This window comes from Mus caroli, chromosome 6 (genome assembly GCF_900094665.2).
Source record: "Mus caroli chromosome 6, CAROLI_EIJ_v1.1, whole genome shotgun sequence".
Classification (NCBI taxonomy): Eukaryota; Metazoa; Chordata; class Mammalia; order Rodentia; family Muridae; genus Mus; species Mus caroli.
In genome coordinates this window covers 90,971,893-90,991,476 of record NC_034575.1, presented here as the reverse complement: position 1 = coordinate 90,991,476, position 19,584 = coordinate 90,971,893, and the positions used below count along the sequence as shown (strand labels likewise).

Below are 19,584 nucleotides of genomic sequence, written 5' to 3'. Positions count from 1 at the left end.
TATGCATGTATATATACATATATATGCTATATATGTAATGTTATCTTTATATAATTTTGCTGTTGATTTGTGTTTTAACACTTGGCCCAAAGACAAGGACATACCACTTAGCATCATCAATTCGCTTTTTGCAAAACATGTAGCATCCTACTAATTTTATTCAGAACTCTTTGTCTTTTAAAATCATCCCCTGACAGAGAGGGAGAGCGAGGCAGATATCTGAAACACAACGAGCAGTAATTTATTCTGTCAACATGTGATTCATAGGATTTTATGAGTCATCTAACTCATATGAAGAAACTGAGGGTCAAGGCGGGAAGTCATTTGTCAATGGTCACGCATGTGTCTCACGTTTACACACGCAAACTTTATTCATACGGATTCCCACAGACTGATTAGCTGACTTCTTATTGAGCTCCGTGCTCGTTCTTTCTATGAGAGCAATTTGTTTTTAAGGACAATGGCCAACAAGACAAGAAATTCAACTGGATCTGCAATTTCTTTTCTCTTTTCTTTGGTGTTGTGGGTAGAACCCAAAGCTGCAGAGAAGCTGGATGAGGTGAGGGCTCTGCTTGTGAGGTAGGCCCTAGCCAAGGCTGCTCATTTCTTATCTGCCATGGCAAAGGAACACTTTAATAGCAAGCGTTATAAACACTTCTATTTTGAGTTTGGGAAAGAAAAAAAGCCCTGGGTTGGGGAGTGTCACAGTTACAAGGACAGAGGCAATAGCCACATTTCTACTTGGCTTACACTTAGAAAAGTCTAGAATTAACTGTTCTACTGTCTCACCTTCAAGGATTTTGTTCTATTTTTTTTTCAGCTAGAAGAATTCCTGTCTTTTACAGCGATTGAACCTTTTTGATGGAGACAGGTTCTCACACTCCATCGGGTTGGCTTTAATCTCTCCATCCTCCTGCCTCAGCTGCCTCTCTAGTGCTAGAATTAAAAGTGCCTGCTATCATGCCACCCTAGAGATTAGATGTTAGATGAAGATGTCAGTTCCTGTGCTGTGGTGTCTCCCAGTTTCTCTGGTCTCCTAATCCAGCTGTGGTTTTGACTTTCTTTTGACTTCCTTTTGCCTTCCTTCCTGGAGAATTCCAAGAAACAATAACATGGAGAGAGCATTTACATGCAGCATTCCTGATGCCAGAGCTGTTTGGCTTTTTTGATTGCTATAGCAGTATATCTCAGCCTAGGGAGTTTATAAATGAGAGAAAAGTAGTTTTAGCTCACAGTTCTTAAGGCTGAAAAGCCCAACATCAGGTGGCTGTACCTGAGGAGGGCCCCTTTATTCAGACACAGTGGTACATGCCTATAATTCCAGTACTGAGAAGGCTAAGGCAGGAGGATCACCATGAGTAGAGTTCAGCCTAGGCTTTTGTGTGAGACCCTGTGTCAAAAACATTTATACAAAAAAAGTAAAATGGTGTTAAAGAGGAGAGGCAAGTAAGTTAGTGAGGTGAGAGCATTCTGGCCTTGCACGCCGATTCTTAGGCTAACTACTCCGGTACCAACCAAAGGCCTCCTCAAGGCTCTACACATATGACGTGCAGTCTTGGGAATCACATTAAGCTTGAGGTATGGAGGGGTCAAGGCATCTGTGCTGTATACATCTGAAGAAATCTTCCCTCATGTTGCCTGCTTTGGTGTGCTGAGTTCCTTCCATCCAGGGAAATGTCTTATCTCCTTCTCTAATTTACCAGTTTCTACCTGATAGAACCAATATCAAGAATATTTAAACTGAGCTTTAAGTCCTTCACACATAAAATATAAAAAGTATTACAGCTACAAGAATGGTCCTCTACTCTCAGCCCTGGCAACACTGGAGTTGGATAATTTTTCATTGAAAGTACCATCCATCATGTGGATTATGGAATGTTGATGGGCATCCTCAAGCCACAGATGTTATGTGGTATGCGACATCACCCTCATAACCCACTGTGAGAACCATAAAGTATCCCAGATGTCTTCTAAGGGCTGAGAACATCTTGGCAGAGAACAACTGTGGAAACAATAGAACACATAGGATGTGGTTATATGTATGTGGCTATGAGTACATATATGTATATATGTGTATTACATGTACAATATGTAATATTTCTATGTGTATATAGTACATATATGTACACATAGCCATATACATATATATGTATGATATATATATATACATACATATATACATATATAGGTGTACCATATACATATATACATATATATCATATACATATGTATAAAGAAAGAAAGCAATGTAAAGGAACTGCTTCATACACTGTGGGGACTCTGTGCCCAGAAATCTCAGCAGCAGTTGACAGGGTAGCACAATGTTTGGATACAGTCTAGAAGCAAAAATCTCTTCTTCCTTGGGGAAAGTCAGATTTTTTTAAGATCTTAAGCTGCCTGAGTCAGGCCCACCACTAGTCATCATCTTTGCTAACTTCCCTAGATTTATGTGTCTATCACATTTGCAGTATGCATTCACAGCAATACCTAGACTGGTGCTCAACCAAGCAACTGGCTCCATGGCACATAAGATGAATCAACCTGGCTCTGTTAAAAGTGACCACTTTTGCCTGTATAAGCTATGCTTCCAGTTCATTGTGTTTTCTCATTTCTAAGAATAGTAATACTGATAATATAACATAAAGTAATGGTGAAATATCCAACTCCTTATTGCCTTTATAATTAAAGATACCTACTGTTTATACAATAATAACTTAATGATCATCATTTATTGTTCCCTCCCACATTACCATTACACTAAGTGGCTATTGTAGAGTGTCACACTCAGTTCTTGTAACACTTCCATGAGGCAGGAATGACTGTCCTCATTTAGAGACAAGAAAGCTGAGCACTGGAAAGATTAATCAAGTAACCCATCTACTTGGTACACAGCTGGAATTCAACCTCAGATAGTTCTGACATTATCACCCAGTTCTCAGCTGCTCTAATTTCAAGTCCTAGCCCTAATTTTTATAATTTATCTTTTAAAAATATTTCTGTACAAACATGTAATGTAAGCTACCTTTAACATTTTTTTTCAAACACTAGCAATTGAACATCCCACCTATGCCCCATCTGAAGGTAACAATAATAATGATTCTGATGTGTATATGTATCCAATTTCATTTCCACATTTATTCTACTATAAACATGAAAGGCATGAGTCATGTCCAGTTGCAGCTGGCAGTTACAGTGTGTAAGGTAAGGTTACACAAGAATCAGGACAAAGGAGGGTTTGTGCTGTGGGATCTACAGACCAACTCCAGACAGCAGCATGGCTGTGCCCATGTGTCGTCAGAGTTTGCTCTTGACTTCTGGCTTAGTGTTCCTCCACATTGTCTTCTATCCCAGTAGCCAAGACTGTCACACTATTTATTACTCAAGCCTTTCAAGGGGAACAAAACTCTTTTACATAAGCCCAACACTTTCCAAGTTAAACTTCTAATATCCTTAATGCACTCACACCCACCCATCCCCCACACACACGGGAGTTGGGGGGGCATTGTATTCTTTTATACTATTTCATCTTCCTCTGGATTTTTATCTTTATCTAAATTCAGTGCTATATGCATTTCTACCACTTCTGCCATGAATAATGATTTGTACAACAAACCAATCTTCTTGTGTGATCAGCTGAAACAGCCAGCTCAAGGTACAAGAGAGCAGTTCTCAAAGAAACAGAGAGATGGCATCTCACCCTGCTTATCTCTTCACTGTTTCCTAAACTGTGCTGATTCGTCTATTATTGTAATCATGTTTTCATACTGTTATTCTGCTCTTATGGACTAATATTTTAGAAAATACATTCACTGTGCTAACTGAAAGCTGCCCTTGAAGTTTTGTCTCTGGCATTTGGAAAGCCAGTATCATTTGTTAGAGTAGGAGGTAGCTGTAAAATAAATAGCAATTATTAGTTACCTAACGTCCTTATGTAACATCTTTGGTTTGGGAAATATTGCTTTAATTGTTTGGATATACATTCCAGTGTTCCATCATTAATAGAAGCTCTGGATTCTAGAAGTATTCCCCAAGAATAATAAGCTTTCTAGAAAAAGGTCTAAAAATGCAGGCTTCACAAGACTCCTGGCACCTCAGTGTGGTGAAACAGAGAAAGTGACCTATGTACTTAGGGACACTACAGAAACATAGATTTAGAGAACAGAGGGTTATCTGGGCTCAGCCTCAGCACTGGGTGGGGGATGGGGTGTATAGTATGGGGAAGTGTTGAAGGCAGAGTAGCCCATCCCTGCAGGTGGACAGTGGTGGCACAAAGGTATCTCCTCTGACCTTACACTTGTCCTAATCCCTCCAGGTTGCTGTAGTCAAGCAGACATTTGGTTTTTCTTAGCCGACTCTGTGTCCTAGTTTGCTTTCTGTTGCTATAATAAGTACCATGACCCAAAGCAACTTAGGGAGGGAAGGATTCATTTCATCTTAAGCTTTATGGCCCGTCATTGAGGGGAACCAAAGCAGGAAGCCAAGCCAGGAAGCTGTGTGCAGGAACTGAAGAAGAGACCATTGAGGAACGCTGTTCACTTGACTGCTCTCCATGGCTTGTTCAGCTGCCCTTCCAATATAACCCAGGAACCCTGCCCAGAAATGGCACTGCCCACAGTGAGCCAGCCCTTCTATATATTAATTAGCAGTTAAGAAAATCTTCCTAGAGATGTACTCATGGGCCAACTTGATGGAGGCAATCCCTCAACTGGGGTGCCTTCTTCCCAGGTATGTCTAGGTTTGTGACAATTTGACAAAAACTAATTATGACACTCTGTGTAACTTAGTGTCCAGAACTTAGTGGCTTAAGTTGGCTACCATTTTGCCCCTTTACCCATCTGGAGTGGGCAAGATTTGTCGAATGATGTCATGGGAGCAGCTGAAAGAGGTGATTTAATCCTCTCCTGTTAGAGCTTGAGTTGGGTTGAAAAATCCAAAGAGGCTTCATTCATCTTCCTGGAAAGTTTGTGAGTCTCCATGCTCACGTTTCTACCCTCCTTTCTTGCTCCTCTTTCCCCTCTTCCTCTGAGACTTCCCTGTGGCATAGAAACCCAAGATCCTCGATTTCTATTATTATATCTTCCTGACCTGCATGCGAGGGGGAAATGCCCTGCTATGCAGACATAGGGATTTGCCGTTTTTCAGAGAACTCCCCCCTGCTCTTAGTCCAGCAGGAGAAATCAGTCCACCTTTCAAAGTAGGGAGTAGCACAGAACCAATGAGCCTCTTGGGAATCCACAGGCTACACTTGGGTTTAGTTCCCAGCATCACTATGTGCTATCTTATTCTGCCCTAGATGAATCATTTTGTTTCCATTCTGTCATCAACAAGGGGCAAGCAATGGTATTTGTCACATGAGCTAGATGGTTAAGGATTAAGGAAAGCCTGTGAAGTGGCTGGCCAGGAAGAGCAGTTGCAGTCTGCAGATTATCAGTTTCCTTCCTTATCTGCCAAGAGCTGATTTTCCTGTGATGCTGGGAGGCTCTGTAACTTCAGTCTTGAGAACTGTGATCCTGGGACGAAATATCCAAGCATAATAGAAACATTAGCTACCAAAACATTAAACCAAAGGGAAATGCCTTCAGATACTGCTCTCCAGCCATCCCAGACTAAAGCTGTGTCCATGCCAAGATGGAGGCTCTCACTTGCGAGGTTTCTCTTCAACAGCTAACCTTCAAACATTCTTTAGGTCTGTGTTAGAAAGCAGAAAAAGCAGCCAGGACGTAATGGTTAGGGAGTCTGATCTTCGAGTGATAATTTCATTGATGGACTGTTTATTCAAGATCCTCACTCTGCCTGGTCTCTTGAACACAGATACTAAAGGAATCGCCTCTGCTGGCATTCTCCAACCAGTCATTTAATTGAATGGACTATTTATGGCATGAATTGTGTCTTGTAGACTAATAGATTTCAACCTGGAATAATTCTTGCCTCCCACCCCCAGGAGGTAATTCTGGTTGATACCACTGGGGAGATGAAATAGTGCTGCCCAATCTACTGAGTACAGGCCAGAGATGCATCAGTGCACCCTGAGATGCTCAGAGCAGCTCCACAGCAGAAAATCGATACAGTGGTCCCATATATTAATAGTGGCTAAGAGTTGAAGAGCCCCGGTTTAAGACATCTGTCTCAGACATACGATAGATACTATTTTCTTTAGGAACAGATATCAAATTTTGATGATAGCTAGCTAACCTGGAGCCTTGTTAGCCATTTAGTAGCTGTCCTAGTTTTCTTGTATTGGTTTGATAAGGATTATGACCAAAATCAACTCTGGAGGAGAGGCTTTATCAGGTTCAGATGCCACAGGTCACAGGCCATCAAGATGAGAAGTCAGGGAAGGAACATGGAAGCTGGAACTGATACAGAGGCCATGGAGGAATGCTTCTTACATGACTGCCTCAGCCTGCTTTCTTATAAAACCCAGAACCATCTGCCCAGTGATAGCACTGCCCCCAGAGAGCTGGGCTCTCCAACATCAATCAAGAAAATGCCCCCAAAGACTTGCCTTCAAGCCAATGTCATGGAAGCATTTTCTCAGATGAGGCGGCTCCTTTCAGGATGACCCTAGTTTGGGTCAACTTGACAAAAAACAAAAAAAAAAACAAAAAAACAAAACAAAAAAACAAAAAACAAAAAAACGAACCAGCACAGTGGCCAAAGGATAAAGTGAACTTTTCTTTTCTTTTCTTTTCTTTCTTTCTTTTTTGTTTTTTTTTTTTTGTTTTGTTTTTTTTTTTTTTTTTTTTTTTTTTTTTTTTTGCCTATCTGATAAAGTTCCTGGTAAGGAATCAAGAACCCAGAACATAGGAAGTATATGGAGTTGGGGGTGGGGGGTGACCCACCTCAAACACGGAATCTGAGAGTGTTGCCGGAGAGTGTTGCCGTTTCAATGATGAAAATATGTATCCAGAAGCAGTGTGGAAATGAACCTAGCAACACAGTAAAAACAGGACCACTGATGTTATCACTCTCCACAGTCACTGCCTGACTCCAGATAATCCTGCTATCGTCCCACGTCTGGTCTAGTCTGCTAGAACCGACTGTACTAATGTGAGAAACCAGAGGAAAGCACCAGAACCTGGCTCCTGTGGTACCCTGTATCTCTGCACACTCCAGCACCATGAGAACTGGAGGGAAATGAGTAGTTTGTGGATATTGAGATTCTGGGCTTAAAACTGCTTTTTTTTTTTTTTTTTTTGAGGTGCTGGGGTAGTACCTTCCATGGGTGACATGTTTGCCTTCCAAGCTTGAGGATCTGGATTTGATGCCCCAGAACCCATCAAAACCCATCCAGGCATTATAGCAAGATCTTGGAAAATTAGTACCATGGCTTGCTGGCCAGCCTACCCTACTTGGCAAAGCTCTAAGCCTATGAGAGACACTGTCTCAATAAAACAAGGTGGACAGTGCCTAAAGGATGACAGGCAAGGTTGTCATTTGGCCTTGCCATGCAGCGGTGCACATGCATTTGCACACAGGAACACACACACACCCAAACAAGAGGAATTGGAGGGGAAACCTCGAAGCATCAAGAACAAATGCACTCCTGACACGTGTAACAAGATGAATAGAGTTCTCAGATACTGTAGGGAGCAAGTGATACCAGACATGACAGTACCTTTTATGTAAACCCAGCTTTCACAACCCCTGGCATTATTAGTGGCATTTAGAAGCAGGTACTTGCTTGTTTGGGAGGTAGTACTGTGTATTGCAGGATATTCCCCTGCATCCCTAGCCTTGCCAAATGCCAGAAGCACCCACTCCCCATTTGTTGCAGTCAGCAGTATTTCCAAGTATTGCCAAATGCCTGGGAGCAAATGAAGAAACAAGACATGATTGAATCTCTGATACAAATGAGTGGGAAGAGTAAAGAGGTACCAGGAAACGGACCCAGTGGGGACTCTGGGCACCAGGAATGGAACCCAGGGAAGGTTCTGAGGTACCAGGAAGCAGACCCACGGGGGCACTATGGGGTGCCTGGTGCTACCTAATTTTGTGTGTTCCCTTTGTCAGATGTTCATCAAGTCAAATCTTACGGTTTTCACAGATGCCCATTTTTACGTAAACTTTTAACTTTTTATTTCACCCACTATGGAACAACCAAACTCCTCCCAAACAAAGCATACCATGTTTCACTTTCAAGGACTGCAGATATTATCAAATGTGTGAAAACAAGTTTATGGAAGCAAAAAGAGAACAGACATTTGGGTGAGAAGGAAGAGGGATTGGGGTGGGTAGTCTGAGAAAAGCGCAAAGTTCGAGGGCTTGAAAATAACCTTTAAAAATCTCAGATTTCACAAAACAACCCTTGTCCTTGATCTTCAGCCATCTTTTCGCCTCTGTCTTTCTTTTTCCGCCATTTACAGCTGCAGCTGTTTCTTTGTGTTCCAACTCACTTGGGGGAGGGGGAGAGAGAGGGAGGGGCCCTCCAGCCTATCACCACACCCAGCCCATGTGCATAAAATTGGTTTAGGAAGAAAGATAGAGAAAAGAAACTTCAACAGTTAATTGGGCAAGGCATCTGGAGGTGGTGGAGTAGTGCCTAGAACATCCCAGCACTCTCTTGAACTCTCTACTTCTTGGTATTTGTTGCTATTTTAGAAGATCAGGTAAGATTTCACAAAAAAAAAAATATATATATATATATAGGGCAGCTGACTGTGTAGTTTCTGAGCTTGGTTTTAGAGGCAGAGAACTAATGGAAAATAAGTGTGTCCTACAGAGTCCTAGGCCACCACGTCCTCTCGCCACCCTTGTACTTGGCACGCAGCCTATAAGGTGGGGTTTCACCCAGCTTTACAGTTTGCATTGTTGAGATTATCATGAAAGGGTTCCGCTGGCCACATTTTCCTTCCTTGTTATGGGAACTGTCAAGTTCTCCGCTGATATTCTCCTACTGGTTTCCACAGTGACTCACTGCCGTGGGAGGGAAAAAAACTGAAAAAAAAAACAAAAAAAAAACAAAAACTTTGCAATGTCTGTACCCTGTAACTTTGTCAGGTCCCCAAATCCCATGACAATAACCTCTAAGAACCTTGTCATGTCCTTTTCTTGGGCAAGACTTTTGCTTTGACTCATATTGTTTTAAATAAATAGGCTTGTGACTAGAGCGTGGAGATATTTTTACCCTTTCATTATGGTATTAATAACGTGGCCATTTTGTTTCAAACTATCTGACATCTAAATCCTGTTATTCTAGATCTGTCAAGATGCTGTTGGTTTGGTTTGGTTTGGTTTGGTTTGGTTTGGTTTGGTTTGGTTTGGTTTGGTTTGGTTTTTAGAGACAGGGTTTCTCTGTGTAGCCCTGGCTATCTCAGAACTCACTCTGTAGACCAGACTGGCCTCAAACTCAGAGATCCACCTGCCTCCCAAGTGCTGGGATTAAAGGCTTGTGCCACACTACCACCGACTGTCTGGTGCTTTTTGTTCCTTTTTTTTTTTTAATTCTGTAATTTGCTCCACTTTCTCATACTTAATTTTATCCATTTGTACAATAAGTTCTGTAACTCAGTCCCTAACCCAAGACATCAGCCAAATCAAGGATTCAAGGAAGCCATGTGCGTTAGTTACCTTTCTCATGGCCGACACCAAATCCCTGACAAAAAGCAACTGAAGAGAGGAAGGATTTATTCCCACTCACAGTTCTAGGGATCCAGTCCTTTATAGAGGGGAGGACAAGGCAGCAGGAGGACGAGGCAATACAGCTAGGGACTGCATGTGAGTCCTCCGAGCTCTTTCCATGGGATTCCTCCTCAGGCTTTAGCTGTGTTTCTGGAAACCAGCCATCACAGGCCACAGCATCCTTGCTCTCTCTGAGATTTCTCCGATCTTCTGTTCTCTTGGGGCACAAAGCTTAAGAGACACAGGAGAGCTGGGCCATGATGGCACATGCCTTTAATCCCAGCACTAGGGACGCAGAGGCAGGCGGATTTCTGAGTTCGAGGTCAGCCTGGTCTACAGAGTGAGTTCCAGGACAGCCAGGGCTACACAAAGAAACCCTGTCTCGAAAAGCCAAGAGAGAGGGGGCGGATATAAAGTTATGGAACTAGCTACAACGCAGAGGGTGGGCTCGGGTCCCGGAGTTTCTATCTGAGAGATGAAAGGTGACGTTTCTTGACTCAGCACAGAATTGTGAATATTAGAAAGGTGACATGGAATGTGTCCCTGAATATCTCCCTTCTTTGTACAAAAGATAAACTGAAGGGCTCGGTTTTAGCCTTCACCCAGCATGCACAGGACACTGAGTTCTGTCTTTGCACCAAAAAGAAAAAGAAAGACTGGAAGGAAGAAGAAAGAAATTGTAGTAAAATTATTATTATTAGTAGTAGTAGTAGTAGTATTTGATCTTCTTATATGAATGCTTAGGGTTTAGCCAGAGAGCCAAATCTGTCCGCATCCATTCATGTAGTGGCCTATGGTGGATTCAGTATTGAGTAGCTATGACAGAGACTATAGAGCTACATAACAGAAAAGCATTTACTATGTCGTCTTCACACATATACACGCCTCAACACAGAGGCGGAGCGAGGAAGGAGAGGAAGCAGGAGCTTGCTAACCCTTTTCAACGATGGAAATGGTTCACTGTACCTATAGATTATACAAGGCTTTAATTGTCTGAAACATATTTCCCCCATATTTAGTGTTTACTTTTAAAGGAGACCCCCCCCCCAGGATAGGCCTCCTTATACAACTCTTCCTATGAGAGACTAGATGGGACTCAGTCAGTAAAGCACTTTACATGCATGAGGACTTGGATTCAGATCCCCAGTACCTACAGAAAAGCTGGGTGCTGTGCTGAGTACCTGTCATTCTAACACTGAGACAGCACTGACAGGATCCCAGGGACTCTTTGGCTATTCTGTCTAGCTAAATCAGTGTGCTCTATACTCAGTGAAGGGAAAATATCTATCTATCTATCTATCTATCTATCTATCTATCTATCTATCTATCTAGTAGAGAGCAATAGATAGGCCTATCCTATGTGAGCATTGAGGCTTCATAGGCTGGGGTCCTGGATGAATAAGAAGAAACTGAGCTAAGGGCCTGACATAGACCTCCGGGCTCTACACACATGAACACACATATGCACATGCACCTACAAATGCACATGTGCACACAAAGGTCTACATGTCATACATCTTTGGAAACATGGAAGTTTTATCCCCTCTTACATCATCTCTTTTTCTTTAGTTTCTCCTACCTGCCCCTCCCTCCTCTTTCGCAGTCTTTCTCCTCTCTCCCTGTACTCTTTCCCATCATCTTTCCCTTCTTATATTTCTATATCCCCAGTGAAGAGAAGCTTAATAAAAACTAGTAAGACCCACAAGATAACAGCATGGTATCATATTACACACCAACATATTTCTGTAAAAGACAGGCTGGGTTTGTCATGACATTACAGACACACCTCAACCCCTGGCAGGTTTGGATCCCATAATCCCAATATCAGCTGAAAATACTAGATTCAAATATGCATCCCGTACCCCTAATCTATCAAGTACCACTGTGTGTTCCAAAACACCCAATGTTACTCTACAACTACACAAAACGTGTCACTCAATGCCTATTTTGTAATAGGGTTCATTTAAGTAATTCATTGAAAATTTAAAGCTTTTAAATCTGATGTAAAATTTCACCTGAGTGCTTATTAATTCTGCATCATCATGAAGTTTAAAACCTCACAATCAGAATCATCATAAGTCATTTGTCTTACAAAATGTCTCTATCTGTTTTACAAAATGGCTTTTCCCAGGACTCTGAGAGATTCAGACACTAAGTAGAATGCATTGAGTGGGCACACAAATCTGTTGTTTCCACTAGCTCATTATAGTCAGAAATGGCTGTGGCTCAGACCTGATCCTCAACCTATCTGTCTGCACTATTGTTCATGCTTCCTTTGCCCCAAAGTGCAGCTGGCAGAATAAGGATTGAGAGGTCACAGCAACCTCCTCTTTCCGTAAATTGTCCTGAAGTTCCTGCACCCTAGACACTAGTTTCTAAAGAGCCAGAAACACCTTCACAGAATGAGAAGAGGGTTTCCAGAGTGCAGGTTAACAGTGTATCAACCCTCCATGTCCTTTATGCCAAGTTATAAAAGATGGGAAGCTCACACACATGCCTATCACACAGAAAAAGGCTCTAGATGTGTGGTTCTCAACCTGTGGGTCCCAACCCTTGGCAAACCTCTTTCTCCCAAAATATTTATCACCATAAATATTGATTCGTAACAATAGCAAAATTGATGTTATAAAATAGCAAGGGAAAAATTTTTATGGTTGGAGGTCACTGAAACCTCAGAAACTATATTGAACAGTTGCAGCATGTAGAAGGTTGAGAACTACTGCTCTAGACAATTATTACATGGTATGTAAGACCTGGATGCAGGTTAAGACCACAATGCTACCTTACAGACACCTTTAAAATCCTACAAAGTGCTGGCTCCCTTCCATAGGCATCACCACACACACAAGCTATTTCTCCAAGCACTGTCTTATCATGATAGTACTGTGGAGTTTTTAAAATCCACTCTGGTACCCTGGAACTTTTTCTAGAATGCTTGCTTAGTGCTTAGTCTCCTTAACGCTCTCTCGGGGTTGGCAAGAGACCCTCATCTTCCTAGTTTACTAGGGTAGAGAAACACACATATCCTGATTCTCCTCTCAATGATTTGAGCAAATTTTCTCTGGGTTCCATTACTACTATGCTGTAAAGGCAAGTTACAGTCTGTCACCAACAAATTTGGGAATCCCTGGAGGACAGCCACTTCCTCAGCCTGTGCCACCTCACCTCGCACAAGCCTATTGGATAGCCTGGTTGATGTTGAATGGGTGTACCAATTAGTTCACTATTCAGAGAAGGAACAAGAGCTGCCCTTTATTTTGTGGCACCCTCAAAGCTAGGCAGGATGGACGAAGAGCATTTCTCAAGCCTGGGGGCAGTGGGGGAGAGCAGCCTACACAGCTGCTTAGAATTTTGCTTGTGTGGCAGTGGCTTTGGGCCAAACTGTTGCACTTTCTGCAGACTCAGCCCCATCCACAGACATTTTCTGGCCCAAAGTTCCTTGCTCAGATGTTTCCCGCCACTCTGACTACATTTGTCCCAAACATGTCACTTTATGGGTTGAAGAAAATACAAGATCTTGGGGAAGAGGGGAAAAAAGGGGGGCTTTGTTAGACAAGATGATTCGTATCTCTGCTCACCATCATGAGGGTTGTGTGGGCCTCTTTTAGAGTCGTCTTTTTTTTCCTATGAAGAGCAAAACACATCGGGGTAGGTGGGCAAAGTGGTGGTGAGCTTTAAATGAAACACTCTGACCTTCGGAGCCTGGCTGGCCCTCTTTCCCCAGCCCGGTGGCAGTGTGGCTGAGCCACACTTGTTGCCATCTGTTCCGCAGCTGCTGAGCCAAGGAAAGGGGCAGGGATCTTTCCTAGCAACAGGGATGCATGGCCTGGGTTGCTTACACGGCATCTGGCACTTGTTTCTGTGAGCACTCAGGCTATTTTCAAGTAAGCCCCTGAGATCTTTTTTTTGCTTCCAAAGAAAAACATTCTCTACATTCCCATCTTCAGTTGGGCATAAAGATGGGAGCATTCCCTTTGTCTCTAAGCCTGGTGGTTTTGTTCAACTCAACAAATGTCTGTTGAGTTTCTGCCACGCGGCACAGTAGACCCGTAGGAGGAGTGAGGTCGGAGCTGCCGTGTTTCTCGCCTTCAAGGAGGCTGTGTCCTACCAAAGGGGATCATTACAGTACAATAAAATAGGTACAGGTTAAATTGAAGTACTAAAGTGCTATAGAAGAGAGAATAATAACTCTGCTGTGGTTGCAAGAGAAGTTTCTTTTTCAGTATCTCTTAAATCCTTTTCAGGTTTCACAATACAAGAGATTGACAAAAAATCTTCACTAATAGAGATGTTTACATGTTTTATTACAAAATTTTTAATAACTTATATACCTACATTAAGTACCATTTGTTGTCATTGCATATGTGTTATGTGATAGGTAGTCTGCTGAAAGATTTATAAAGTACCTCATTTATTTCTTATGGTCATATACAGACATATGTGTGTATGTGTCTTCTTTATTTCTTTGAAATGGGGTCTCTCCCTGAACCTGAAGTTCATCCATTCTGCTAGGCTAGCTGGCCAGCTATCTCCAGAAATTCTCTTGTCTGCCTCCTCAGTGCTATGATGACTGCATATGCCACCAGGCCTGGTAAAAACTCAGGCATTACACTGTTGCAGCTGGCACGGTACCTACTGAGCCATCAATCCTGAAAAAACACATTTTAAATTTACTACGCACAGGCTTTGATGATTAACTTAGAAGTGTTTCTATTTAGGGAAGAAAAAAACCTCAATATAATTAAAGTGTTAGTACCACTCAGAGGGTGTGTTCTAGGGATGTGAGTCAGCATAACAGGGAGATAGCGGTATATCAGTGTTTATCACTACCATGTTCACAACAGCCAAAACTGTAAGATAGCCTAGGTGCCCAACAACAGGTGGATGGGTAAAGATAATATGGCTTCTCTACACAATGGAATTTTATCTGGCTTTAAAGAAGACATGTATGGAACTGGATATCATCATGCTAGGTGTCCTAGTGTTTTACTGCTGTGAACAGACATCATGACCAAGGCAACTCTGTAAGTAAAACATTTAGTTGGGGCTGGGCTTACAGGTTTAGAGGTTCAGTCCATTAACATCAAGGTGGGAGCAAGGCAGCCTCCAGGCAGGCATGGTACAGGAGGAGATGAGAGTTGTACATTTTAATTTGAAGGCCGCTAGGAGTCAACTGGCTTCCAGGCAGCTAGAATGAGGGTCTTAAAGCCCAAGACCACAGTGACACACTTCTTCCAAGAAGGCCACCCCTCCTAATAGTGCCACTCCATGGACCAAGCACATTCAAACTACCACAGTAAGTGAGAAACACACAGACACACACACACACAATTTAGAATTGATTTTTACACTATACAATAGATGCATGCATGCATATGACATGAAAACAGAAGGGACAGTATTGGGGAAGGGAGGAAGGGGAAAGTAAATATGAGCCCCAAACAATTAGATAATGAAAGATTGTACCGAGCTCCAAGGGCTAAGGTGGTCGTGCTCAGAGGCAGAGAACTTGCTTCACCTGCATGAGATCCTGAGTTCAACACCCAGTACTGCCAAAACTCAAAAAGGGGAAATCCATAATGTGTGCACTAACAAAAAATAATAAAAATGCTACACAATAAAATAATAAATAAAAATGGAATAAACTATTCATCCAAGAGCCCGTAGAAAGAACGGATTTTGAAAAGGCAGTAGAAACATCGTCACCTTCAGAAGTATTATCTGGCCTTAGTCCCTTCTCTTTATGATGGGTCTATTTTCTTTTTTCCTCTGTGCATGTGAACATTTACACGTGTGCACCAGTGTATGGAAGTCAGAAGACAATGTCAGTTGTCATTCCCTAGGCACTGTCCACCTTGTTTTGTGGACACTTGTCTCTTACTGGCCTGGAACTCGTCAAGTAGTTCAGCCTGCCTGGCCATCAAGCCCTAGGAACCTGTCTGTCTCTGTCTCTCAAGCTCTGGGATTCTACACACTTCACCACAACTGGGGTGGAACTCCAGTCCTCCTTGCAAGGCAAGCACTTTACCAATCGAGCTGTCTCTATCTCAGAGCACTACACTGTCACAATTATCTCTCTGCTCTGTGGGATTATTAGTGTATGTCAGTGCTGGCTAGTTTTCATGTCAACTTCATACAAGCTAGGAGCTCCTGAGAAGAGAGAATCTTAATTGAGAGGATGTCTCCATAGGGCTGACCTGTAAATAAGTCTGTGGGGCATTTCCTTGATGGATATGGGAGGCCTAGTACACTGTAAGTGGTGTACTGGGCAGATGGTCCCAAACAATTAGGGAAACAACACCCTTCTCAATAGTCACAAATAATATAAAATATCTTGGCATGACTCTAACTAAGGAAGTGAAAGATCTGTATAATAAAAACTTCAAGTCTCTGAAGAAAGAAATTATAGAAGATCTCAGAAGATGGAAAGATCTCCCATGCTCATGGATTGGCAGGATCAACATTGTAAAAATGGCTATCTTGCCAAAAGCAATCTACAGATTCAATGCAATCCCCATCAAAATTCCAAATCAATTCTTCAACGAATTAGAAAGTGCAATCTGCAAATTCATCTGGAATAACAAAAAACCTAGGATAGCAAAAACTCTTCTCAAGGATAAAAGAACCTCTGGTGGAATCACCATGCCGGACCTAAAGCTCTACTACAGAGCAATTGTGATAAAAACTGCATGGTACTGGTATAGTGACAGACAAATAGACCAATGGAATAGAATTGAAGACCCAGAAATGAACCCACACACCTACGGTCACTTGATCTTCGACAAGGGAGCTAAAAACATCCAGTGGAAGAAAGACAGCATTTTCAACAAATGGTGCTGGCACAACTGGTTGTTAACATGTAGAAGAATGCGAATCGATCCATTCCTATCTCCTTGTACTAAGGTCAAGTCTAAGTGGATCAAGGAACTTCACATAAAACCAGAGACACTGAAACTTATAGAGGAGAAAGTGGGGAAAAGCCTTGAAGATATGGGCACAGGGGAAAAATTCCTGAATAGAACAGTAATGGCTTGTGCTGTAAGATCGAGAATNGACAAGTGGAACCTCATGAAACTACAAAGCTTCTGCAAGGCTAAAGACACCATCAATAAGACAAAAAAACCACCAACAGATTGGGAAAGGATCTTCACCTATCCTACTGCTTGTGGACGTTGTACATCGTGGTGCGCACTAGGCTCCGCACCACGATGTACAACGTCCACAAGCAGGGAGTACTACTCAGCTATTAAAAAGAATGAATTTATGAAATTCCTAGCCAAATGGATGGACCTGGAGGGCATCATCTTGAGTGAAGTAACACAATCACAAAAGAACTCACACAATATGTATTCACTGATAAGTGGATATTAGCCCAAAACTTAGGATACCCAAGATATAAGATACAATTTGCTAAACGCATGAAACTCAAGAAGAATGAAGACCAAAGTGTGGACACTGTGCACCTTCTTAGAATTGGGAACAAAACACCCAGGGAAGGAGTTACAGAGACAAAGTTCGTAGCTGTGATGAAAGGATGGACCATTTAGAGACTGCTGTATCCAGGGATCCATCCCATAATCAGCTTCTAAACGCTGGCACCATTGCATACACTAGCAAGATTTTGCTGAAAGGACCCAAATATAGCTGTCTCTTGTGAGANGATGCCGGGGCCTAGCAAACACAGGAGTGGATGTTCACAGTCAGCTATTGGATGTATCACAGGGCTCCCAATGGAGAAGCTAGAGAAAGTANCCAAGGAGCTAAAGGGATCTGCAACCCTATTGTTGGAACAACATATGTACTAACCAGAACCCCGGAGCTCTTGTCTCTAGCTGCATATGTATCGAAAGATGGCCTAGTCGGCCATCAATGGAAAGAGAGGCCCATTGGACTTGCAAACTTTATATGCCCCAATATAGGGGAATGCCAGGGCCAAAAGAATGGGAATGGGTGGGTAGGGAAGTGGGGGGCGCTATGGGGGACTTTTGGGATAGCATTGGAAATGTAATTGAGGAAAATATGTAATAAAAATATTAAAAATTAAAAAAAAAAAAGAAGAAAGCAAGCCAAGTAAGTCGTGTAAGCCATTCAGGCCAGTAAGCAGTGTTCTTCCATGGCTTCTGCATCCGTTCCGGTCACCAGGCCTCTACCCTGTTTGAGTTCCTGCCCTGATTTCTCTCATTCCCTCAGCAATGGACTGCAGAAGCAGAATGGAGACTAAACCCTTTCCGCGCCAAGCTGGTTTTGGTCATGGTGTTTTTCCACAGCACTAGGAACACTAAGACAACGTCTAAACCTTAGATTAACTGAATCGTTCCAAGAATTCTGAAGGCACGTGAGCATCCACAGGGTACAACCTCGGTGACTCCTTGCCCTCAACATGACTCACCGTTCTGTGCTCCCTCAGGAAGTGTGTCGCTGAGGCAGAAAAATCAGTCCCTTTGGAAGTCCATGGTCTAAGTATTAATTGAGCTTCTTTAATGGGAGCTCTCAACGCAGGCTCCAGACTCTTCCTGCAATGAAATTACCTGAACGGTTAACATTTTTCAGAGTTCACCTTCTCCTTTAAGGGAGAGGAAGACCATTGTTTTGGCAATACAGCTGTCTATTAGTGTACACATGGAGATAATAAACCCAGAGAGAGACCTTTCAATAATAGGATGCAGAAAGCAGCTCCCAGAGAAGTAATTTTTCAATGTCCCTGATTCAGTTAGTGAGAAATGGCTCTCCAGTTTATTATAATTTAGAAAGGCAATGAATTCCTTATTCAGAATTAATGTAAAAATGACTGAAATGCATCTTGCTTGTCTCTAGACTTATAACCTGTTTCTATAACACACTTAAAGCCACAGCTCATTGTTAAGACCCACGAGTTAGTGAAGCTGGTAATGTATGCCTTATGGTTTTCTCTAAATGATAATTATAGGTCATTCGGAACTACAAATCACATACACTAAAAATGTTAATTTAGGATTACTGGCTGGATGAGCCTCCCCTCCCCCAGCTGAAAACAAGCAGGTGTAATAGGAATGGCATTGTCCGACCATTGACAGTATGCTAGGCATGATAAATCCTCATAACCATATTATCTCTAAATTTGACTTCATTTTGCAGATTCTCCTTGCAAATGTTCGGCCTGTTGTGCATTTTCTGTGATTTATCCTGAGCAGATAAAACATTAATGGGGGAAATCTAAACAAATGTCTCCCCAGATCCCCAGCACGGCTGTTGGAAATGGCCTACCTAGAGTCTCAAGCCAGTGTCCACAAGACTCCTCTGCATTCTGAGATCAATCAGTATTAAATAGAAACATTCATCACGATTGAACTTGAAATTAGCTGCACCCTCGGACTAGAAAGTACTTACTTATAACCTTCCAGTTAGTTCCAGTAATGAAATATGGCAATGAATTAGCCGTGATAGCCTGGAGAAAGATGCTTAATAAAGAAGGGATGGCTAGGAGTCAGGAGCCGAGCTCTTCTCATCCTGATTGCATTGAGTGCTCCTCTCCCCCAGAACCATCGCCAAAAGAATTCCTTCCCTCAAAGCCATAGCTGCTTACACTTAGAGGCAAATAGTTTGGAAAATTTCTAATTAGTATTAAAATTTGCAAGGTGTCAGGAGTCAGAAATGCCCAGAGGCCGGCTGCTCTCTGAAGTTAGCATTTGAAACAGAAAAGGAGCGAGCATACATTAGGGCCAAAGGTTCTCCAGTCAGGCTGCTCCTATAAAATCTGGGTTCAAAGCTTCCTGTGCCTGAGACCTTGAGAACATTCCACAGTCAGTGTGAGCCTCTTCTCTTCATCTCTAATGGTGGCTATAATAATAACACAACATATCTGTACTGGCTATTTTTGTGTCAACTTGACACAGCTGAGTTATCACAGAGAAAGGAGCTTCAGTTGAGGAAATGCCTCCATGAGATCCAACTGTAAGGCATTTTCTCAATTAGTGATCAAGGGGG

General features: G+C 42.3%; 1 long non-coding RNA gene across 1 annotated transcript in view; it reads right to left on the bottom strand.

Annotated features, from left to right (window-relative positions):
- Positions 1-220: 220 nt before the first annotated feature.
- The window catches only part of LOC110295874, a 68,675-nt gene continuing 49,311 nt past the window's right edge, over positions 221-19,584 (bottom strand). The window contains exons 4-5 of the long non-coding RNA XR_002378126.2: positions 18,011-18,134; positions 221-1,710 (exon numbers count right to left, since the gene is read on the bottom strand). This is a non-coding gene — a long non-coding RNA (uncharacterized LOC110295874). The remainder of the gene's footprint in view (positions 1,711-18,010; positions 18,135-19,584) is intronic.